The sequence below is a fragment of the Eurytemora carolleeae genome, unplaced genomic scaffold, assembly GCF_000591075.1.
Source record: "Eurytemora carolleeae unplaced genomic scaffold, Eaff_2.0 scaffold663, whole genome shotgun sequence".
Taxonomy (NCBI): domain Eukaryota; kingdom Metazoa; phylum Arthropoda; class Copepoda; order Calanoida; family Temoridae; genus Eurytemora; species Eurytemora carolleeae.
Genome location: NW_019396570.1, coordinates 112,134 through 120,307, shown reverse-complemented (window position 1 = coordinate 120,307; position 8,174 = coordinate 112,134). Strand labels below are relative to the sequence as shown.

The 8,174-nt window shown below is 31.4% G+C and overlaps 1 long non-coding RNA gene across 1 annotated transcript; it reads right to left on the bottom strand.

Moving 5' to 3' along the window:
• Positions 1–3,844: 3,844 nt before the first annotated feature.
• LOC111705659 (uncharacterized) lies at positions 3,845–6,709 on the bottom strand. Its single transcript, XR_002766063.1, has 3 exons — positions 5,716–6,709; positions 4,327–4,406; positions 3,845–4,043 (listed from the first exon to the last, which is right to left on the bottom strand). It is a non-coding gene; the product is annotated as an uncharacterized LOC111705659 (long non-coding RNA).
• Between the last annotated feature and the right edge of the window lie 1,465 nt (positions 6,710–8,174).

Genomic DNA, 8,174 nt, shown 5'->3' with positions numbered 1-8,174 from the left:
AAATGGAAGCAGTCCTCATATGGGTTTCATTGTCATTCCTAGTTCAGTCTCCATATGCAAGTAATTGTATCATGTTACTTCAGGGTTGCCCACGAAGGATAAGACTGTGAAAACGACTTTAAAATATAACGATTCCATATTTATCCTCTGCCTTAAATGTGGTCTATCAATGGATTTTTTAATGAGTTGACAAAAACAGACAGAACAAATTCCGTACAGTCGTCTTTGAAGACTCATCATTTGTTTGTAACCCTGTATAGTGTATTAAATGTGGGACTATCAATGCTTTTTAAATCAAAGAGAATATTACAGATTTGACAGTAACAGTAGTTAAGATTTCACAATCTGGCGGACTCATGGGCAGCCGTAGTACATTTGAATTTCCGAGCCGGGTCAACCTTTCCGGTCCCAGTTTGTACTATACCGCACGGACATTGGGTTAATAAAGAAGACAATCAACAGGACTAGCCAGTGCAACAAGGTTGACGCGGCTAGCTCTTAGAATACCCTCAACTGTCAACTTTACAGCCAGCTCTTAATACCCCCAACTGTCAACTTTAAAGCCAGCTCTTAATACCCCCACTGTCAACTTTACAGCCAGCTCTTAATACCCTCAACTGTCAACTTTACAGCCAGCTCTTAATACACTCAACTGTCAACTTTACAGCCAGCTCTTATTACCCTCAACTGTCATCTACAACGGGTTCTTTGAAACCTTAATCTGATAAAAAAAACTAAGTAAGAAACGGTCGTTTTTCTTGCTCGAAAAGTTTTTGTTTCTGTGAGTTTCTCTTGCCTTTTATAAATAATTAAGGAAGTTACTTTCGCAGACCAACCGCAAATGAAAACAGTTTAAAGAAAAATAACATTGATATCTAATTCATACTTGACCATAAAAAGCGTTCAAGGGTACCGTTGAAATCGGGCATTGTCATTTTTGCATTGGAGGACACTTGAAATAACGCTTACAAGTTACACTCTCTTTAAGCCCCTTTTAAACTTTTCTAACCTTCATATACCTATCTTTATGTATTTGGAATTTGTACTTTAACCCAGCACATAGAGAAACAAGATGTATGATCCTACATTTCTTGAAAGCTAAATATTTATCTAAAATTTCCCCCTGCCNTAAAGACTGTATGGGCAGTATTGTACAGTTTGCTCTAACTGAATAAAAAGGCAGCCCGGTACTTGAAATAAACCGGAACAAGAACTCTGTTATTTCTGCACAATTCAATGAAATTACAGCATCAAATTTTGAATCTCATAGAAACCCTCTTATTTTAAAAAATTGATGAAAAAAAATCCAAGCATATCATAAATGTTGAAGGTACACCCCTGAAACTGTAAACAATTTGTTCATGACATGTGCTGCTATATACATTAATAGACACAGTTTACAATTTAGCATAGTTTAACCTAATATTTTGCAGATTTTAAAGTGGCTAAATTATAAATATATTTAATACTTTATTGTTATTAGAGAAAAGGATGTAAACATGAAAAAAAGGTGAATTTAAAGGTTTAAGTGAAACGGGTTATTAACTTTGTTAAACACAAAGCTAACAAAAGTTGCCTATAATTCATGTTTTGGAAGTCACGTAATATTTAAAAACTATAAAAATATCTTTTTAATTTCCGCGAGACAAATTTTTCCCCAAAAATTTAAAACAAAAATTTTAGAACAAATTTTGTTTCGCTGACTTTTTTTAAACGTTTCATGAATATTTAATGTGTTTGTGTATTTAGGTATTTTGGTAATTAGGTATTTAGGTATCGATGCGTCGTTAACGCTTAGTTTATAGAATGGAACTAACCAACATTTCAGGTTTTTCTTCGTTCTCTGAGAAAAACTAAACATTCAGTCAACAGCTAGTTTTTACCTTCTTTTATTTTTTTATAGCATTCGTTTTCTTTTTTTTCGTTCTGTTTTTTTTCATGCATCTCACAATTAATGATTTTTGCCATTTATTAACTGAATCTTTCGTTAACTTCAAAACCTGCCGGAACGTTGATTAATCCTAATTACAAATAACTTACTATAACCACAGCAAAACTTTAATATTGATTGCAGGTTTAGTTTTCCTTATTTCTTTTTTTTACAGAGAATTTACAATAAATTATTGATCGAACAGAGCTGGGAACTTTAGAATGGCGGATATCAGGATTAATGCTTAATCCTCTCTTTTTGCTAATCTCGAGACTAACATAATCTTGAGATTATGATAGTCTCGAGATTAAATATTTAGATCAACAAATTTGATTCTAGGAACGCCAGATTTGTTCGTTTTCTTGACTGGAAGAAGGGCCTTTATTTAATATCTCACCCATTTATTTATTAATACATTAGTTAAAATTGGCTAAAAACGAATCTCAAACGTATTATTAAATATTTTTCTTCATCGATTAATTTACAAAATGGCCGACAACATATTCTTTATTTATTAAAAGTTGCGGATTTCTCTCATGGGATAGAATTTATTTTCAAGGCTTTCATTGGTCATTACAATTTACGAACTATATTCCTGTTTTCTCACTGGAGAAAACAATGTACGGATATCCAAAGAGAGAGAAAAAGAGTGGATTAAGGACTAAAATTAAAAGTTTCCACAGTGGATATTCGGATTAAGTAGTTGTGATTAAAGGTTATCCATTCTAAAGTTCCCATAGCTGGGAACTTTAGAATGGTGGATATCGGGATTAATGCTTGATCCACTCTTTTTCTTAATCTCCAGATAAAATATTGTCCTCATGAATTTAATCTCCAGATTAATTAACAGATCGGGATTAAGGATATCACATTCTAAAGTTTTCAGCTCAGCTCAGATAATTTTATATTTAATTATCTAATTTACAATGCAATTTTTCCCCTCCCTATATGCTTAAACCATGAGCTGAGGTATTAACAAATTTTCTTGGGAAAAAGGTAAAAAATGAGAGAATGGAAATTAACTTTTATGAGCTGTATACAATTTTATATCAAAGGTTAACTTTGCGTTTTTGTCCTTTCAAGTGAATTTAAGTGATACTTCATTAATCATTGTTGGGTAAAAAATTATTAAATTTAAGCTGATTAATGCTTAAGAAAATTTTGTTATCAAGCAACCGGCCTAATTGCGCTTTCAAGTGTAATCCCACATGCCGTAAATCTGTGAAGTGCATTTCAAGAGAAAATCCGGGGAATTCTAATGTACTTTAAAGTATATGATTGATAACGCAGCAGACTGCACCTGCAGGGGATTTTAACTAATATTTTTCAGAACAGGAATAAGCAATATGACGCTATACATATAACATTATATTGTACAAACTGGCTTGTAAATGAAAATGAAAATATTTTGAAAATGTTATTTTTTGTTTTAAATTAAGTGGTTACCCCATGAAGGCCCAAATATATATGTTGAGTATAAATATGGTATTCAAGATTAAATGACTGTAGATCTTTACAGACTGATACTCTAAGACAATTGTTGAGTGTGGGAGGTGGGAAATTGTTTTCTATATTCATCGTTTTAGCTCATGGTATATCTTAAACCTAGCTCATGGTATATCTTAAACCTAGCTTAGGGTCTACCTTAAACCTAGCTTAGGGTCTACCTTAAACCTAACTTAGGGTCTACCATAAACTTAACTCAGTGTTTACCATAAATCTAGCATAGGGTCTACCTTAAACCTAGCTTAGGGTCTACCATAAACCTAGCTTAGGGTCTACCTTAAACCTAGCTTAGGGTCTACCATAAACCTAGCTTAGGGTCTACCATAAACCTAGCTTAGGGTACCATAAACCTAGCTTAGGGTCTACCATAAACCTAGCTTAGGGTCTACCTTAAACCTAGCTTAGGGTCTACCTTAAACCTAGCTCATGGTATATCTTAAACCTAGGTCAGAGTATACCTTAAAATTATCCCAGGGTCTACCTTAAACCTAGCTCTGAGTCTACTTTATGCCTGCCCTAAACCAATACTAGAATTACCTGTAGATTGTGTTCATCATTGTGCCAAGTTACTCGGGCTTCAAAAAACTTCGGAATGTTTATGCAGATACTGAAATATAGAAATATCAGATTTTGAAGTAATGAATATTCATTCATTTAAAGTTATAATGATTTAGATTTAAACCGACATTTGTGAGAAATTTTCACTTTAAGTAAACACAGCATTTTTTAATTATTTGTATTTACGTTTTTAGGCTGAAGAAATATTTTTCTAAAACGATAAGGTGGAGTTTTCATAATGACAAAAACTGAAATTTCCGTGATTCAATTCCCTTAAAAAATTTTTTTTACGAAAACACTTTCATATCCCTCTAAATACATGAATTGATTACCAACATAGGATGAGACTTCTAATTACAGACATAAAATAACAGAGATTCCAAGAAATTATACATGGGATAGCCAGAAAACTCTGTAATAGGAAGACAACTTTTAGACTCAAGTTAGTACTTTAAATAGTCTAATGAGCATTGAACACAGCAATGGTGTAGTGTAAACAGACCCATTACACTTAATTAGTGATTTAATAAGTATTTAGTAAAACTATTTGCTTTTTAACCATATTGATTCTGTAGGAGAAAAATATATTTCGTTAAAAGAATTCCCCCCCTGCAAATATTTGAAAATTTGGCATTCTCTCGTAGGCAGTTAGTTATAAAAATAGTCTTGAGAAGTTGCTCTTTTTTCGGAATGTACTTCCTTCAAACGTCGCAGTATAACCGAATTCTGTCAAATTTCTTGTTTATATTATGTTTTAAAACGACCTTGAAGCTGGTTCAGGTTAAAGAAGATGGAATGAAGTTGAATAATTTATAAACTGGATTTTTCCTAATTCATATTGATTCAAGCATTGTTTCCAACAAATATTGTTTACAGTTTCTGGTTCCCATTAAACATTTGTTTACAGTTTATTGGTTACTAAACATTTCTAGTTCCCATCAATCAGTTGTTTACAGTTTCTGGTTTACACTAAGCATTTCAAGTTCCCATCAAGAATTTGTTTACAGTTTATTCTTTACTAAACATTTCTAGTTCCCATCAAGCATTTGTTTACAGTTTATTGTTTACTTAACATTTCTAGTTCTCATCAATCATTTGTTTACAGTTTATTTTTTACTAAATATTTCTAGTTCCCATCAAACATTTGTTTACAGTTTATTGTTTACTAAATATTTCTAGTTCCCATCAATCATTTGTTTACAGTTTATTGTTTACTAAACATTTCTAGTTCCCATCAAATATTTGTTTACTGTTTATTGTTTACTAAACATTTCTAGTTCCCATCAATCATTTATTTACAGTTTATTGTTTACTAAACATTTCTAGTTCCCATCAATCATTTGTTTACAGTTTATTGTTTACTAAGCATTTCTAGTTCCCATCAAACACATTTATAAGTCCCTAGTTCCCATCCCATATTGTTTACAGTTTTTAACTATGAATTCTGTTGGATTAAATAATCTAAGTTTTGAATTAAGAAAGGTTGGCATCGTCAGTTTGCAAAGATATAGAGATAAGAAAATTTGAGATTTTTTTCTTTCTACAGACAATTTATAGATTTAGACTGACAATTGTAAAATGGCTTTTAAACAATAAAAATAGCATAAAGTAATAATTTCTTTACTTTTATTTCTTCAAAACCACTAGAAATTTGTGTCATAATCTTTATTTTGTTATAAATTTATATAAGATCAAGAAGACATTTAATTTGCCCTCCTTACTCCTGATGCGATGTGCCATCTTCCTCAACATTGCCTCGTCCATTTTCAGAGAAAAGTCATTCGCAATATTTATCAGATCTTAAAGGGATTTGGACTGACACCGCTTTACATGAGCCATTGTTTGTATCCAAGAGAGAAAAAAGATCAGAAGAGTATGGTGGCCAGTGGTGCTCGGTCTTTCTGGAGATGATCCTGTCCCCAAAAAGGTGAATTCTCATTGAACAGCATCACATCACCTCCTGGTCCTGGCTATAGTTTAAAGTTGTAGAAGAACTATATATATAAATGTCTAAATGTCGGAAAGCTGGAAATGCAAATTCACGGATTTTGAAGTTAATTTTCATTGATTTTCAGCCAAATAATAATTGCCAGTCTGAGTGTAATTACCGCGATCACCAGAGAAAAGAAAAAAGAAAAAGGGCGCTCCCTATAAACATAATTTCTTCAGTCAGTTTATTGCGTATCAGTACATTCTACTCTTTATAGTGTAAAATTGTTATATTCCCTCTTATGTTTATTATTCCCTCCTATGTTTATATTCCCTCCTATGTTTGTATTCCCTCCTATGTTTATATTCCCTGCTACGTTTGTATTCCCTCCTATGTTTATTATTCCCTCCAATGTTTATATTCCCTCCTATGTTTATATTCCCTCCTATGTTTATATTCCCTCCTGTGTTTATATTCCCTCCTATGTTTATATTCCCTCCTATGTTTATATTCTCTCTTATGTTTATAATTCCCTCCTATGTTTATATTCCCTCCTATGTTTATATTACCTCCTATGTTTATATTCCCTCCTATGTTTATATTCCCTCCTATATTTATATTCCCTCATATGTTTATATTCCCTCCTATGTTTATATTCCCTCTTATGTTTATATTCCCTCCTATCTTTATATTCCCTCCTATGCTTATATTCCCTCCTATGTTTATATTCCCTCATATGTTTATATGTTTGACATTCATATATATGTTCCCTCTGTCCGGCTAAACGGCTGGACCGAATGGGCTGAATTTTTTTGTGGACATTCATGGGTAGCCTGGGGGTGACATAGACTTAAGAAANCTATGTTTATATTCCCTCCTATGTTTATATTCCCTCCTGTGTTTATATTCCCTCCTATCTTTATATTCCCTCCTATGTTTATATTGCAAGATCTATGAATTTACAAAGAAAACACCGGAATAATTTGTTTAAAGATATCGCTTTAAACAGTCCTTTATACATGAGAATAATATTCACTGAATATCTTTATAAAAATGTTTAAAGATTATTAGAACAGGCTTAGATCAAACTTTCTTTACGTCAGTAAACCGGCAAATTCCAGTTTATCTCAATCAATTACCAACCATTTTACTTGATCAGTTCAAACCAATCAATCAAGCAGATATTTCATTCCAATTTGAAATCATTTTCCTTCCCCAATTCAAATCAATCAATCTTCATCAATTACGTATTATTTTGCTTGATAAATTCACAAATCTATCCTCGATATGTAGATCAAGATAAACAATCTTTAGCAACTATTTTGCTTAATCGCTTCACAAATCAACCCTCTGTGTAGATCATAGATAATCGATCTTCATCAATTTCAAACTATTTTGCTCTATTAGTTTACTAATCAATCCTATGTAGATTTTTGTAATCGATCTTCATCAATTACCAATTATTTTACTGGATCAATTTAAAAATCAACCTTCTGTAGATTATAGTAATCGATCATCATCAATTACCAATTATTTTACTTGATCAGTTCACAAATTAATCCTATGTAGATCATAGTAATCGATCTTTACCAATTACCAATTATTTTACTTGATCAATTCACAAATCAATCCTATGTAGATCATAGAAAATCGATCTTCATCAATTACCAATTATTTTACTTGATCAGTTCGCAAATCAATCCTATGTAGATCAAAAATAATCGATCTGCATCGATCACCAATTATTTTACTGGATCAATTCACAAATCAACCTTCTGTAGAGCATAGAGATAATCGATCTTCATTAATTACCAATTATTTTACTTAATCAATTCACAAATCAATCTTATTTAGATCAAAAATAATCGATTTTCATCAATAACCAATTATTTTGCTTGATCAATACAAAACAATCATTTGAATTGATCATTTCTTGTTAAGCTGATTATAAACAATATTAAATCTTTGTTATGGGTTCATTTGATCAATTAAAATCAATCCTCTGTAGATCATAAATATGAGTCAATAATTTAAATTTGAAAAAATTTTCATTTTATTGCTCAATTAATTCAACATAAATCCTTTAGATTAAGAATAATTTTATTAAATCTTATGTTCTCATTTAAATTTTTTTTGATTAATTTAAACCAATTTTGATCAATTCCGATGACTATAGTAGATTTAAATGAACCTGGATTCGAATGATTCAACTTTTTGTGATGTAAGAAAGATCACCATTGTATATATATA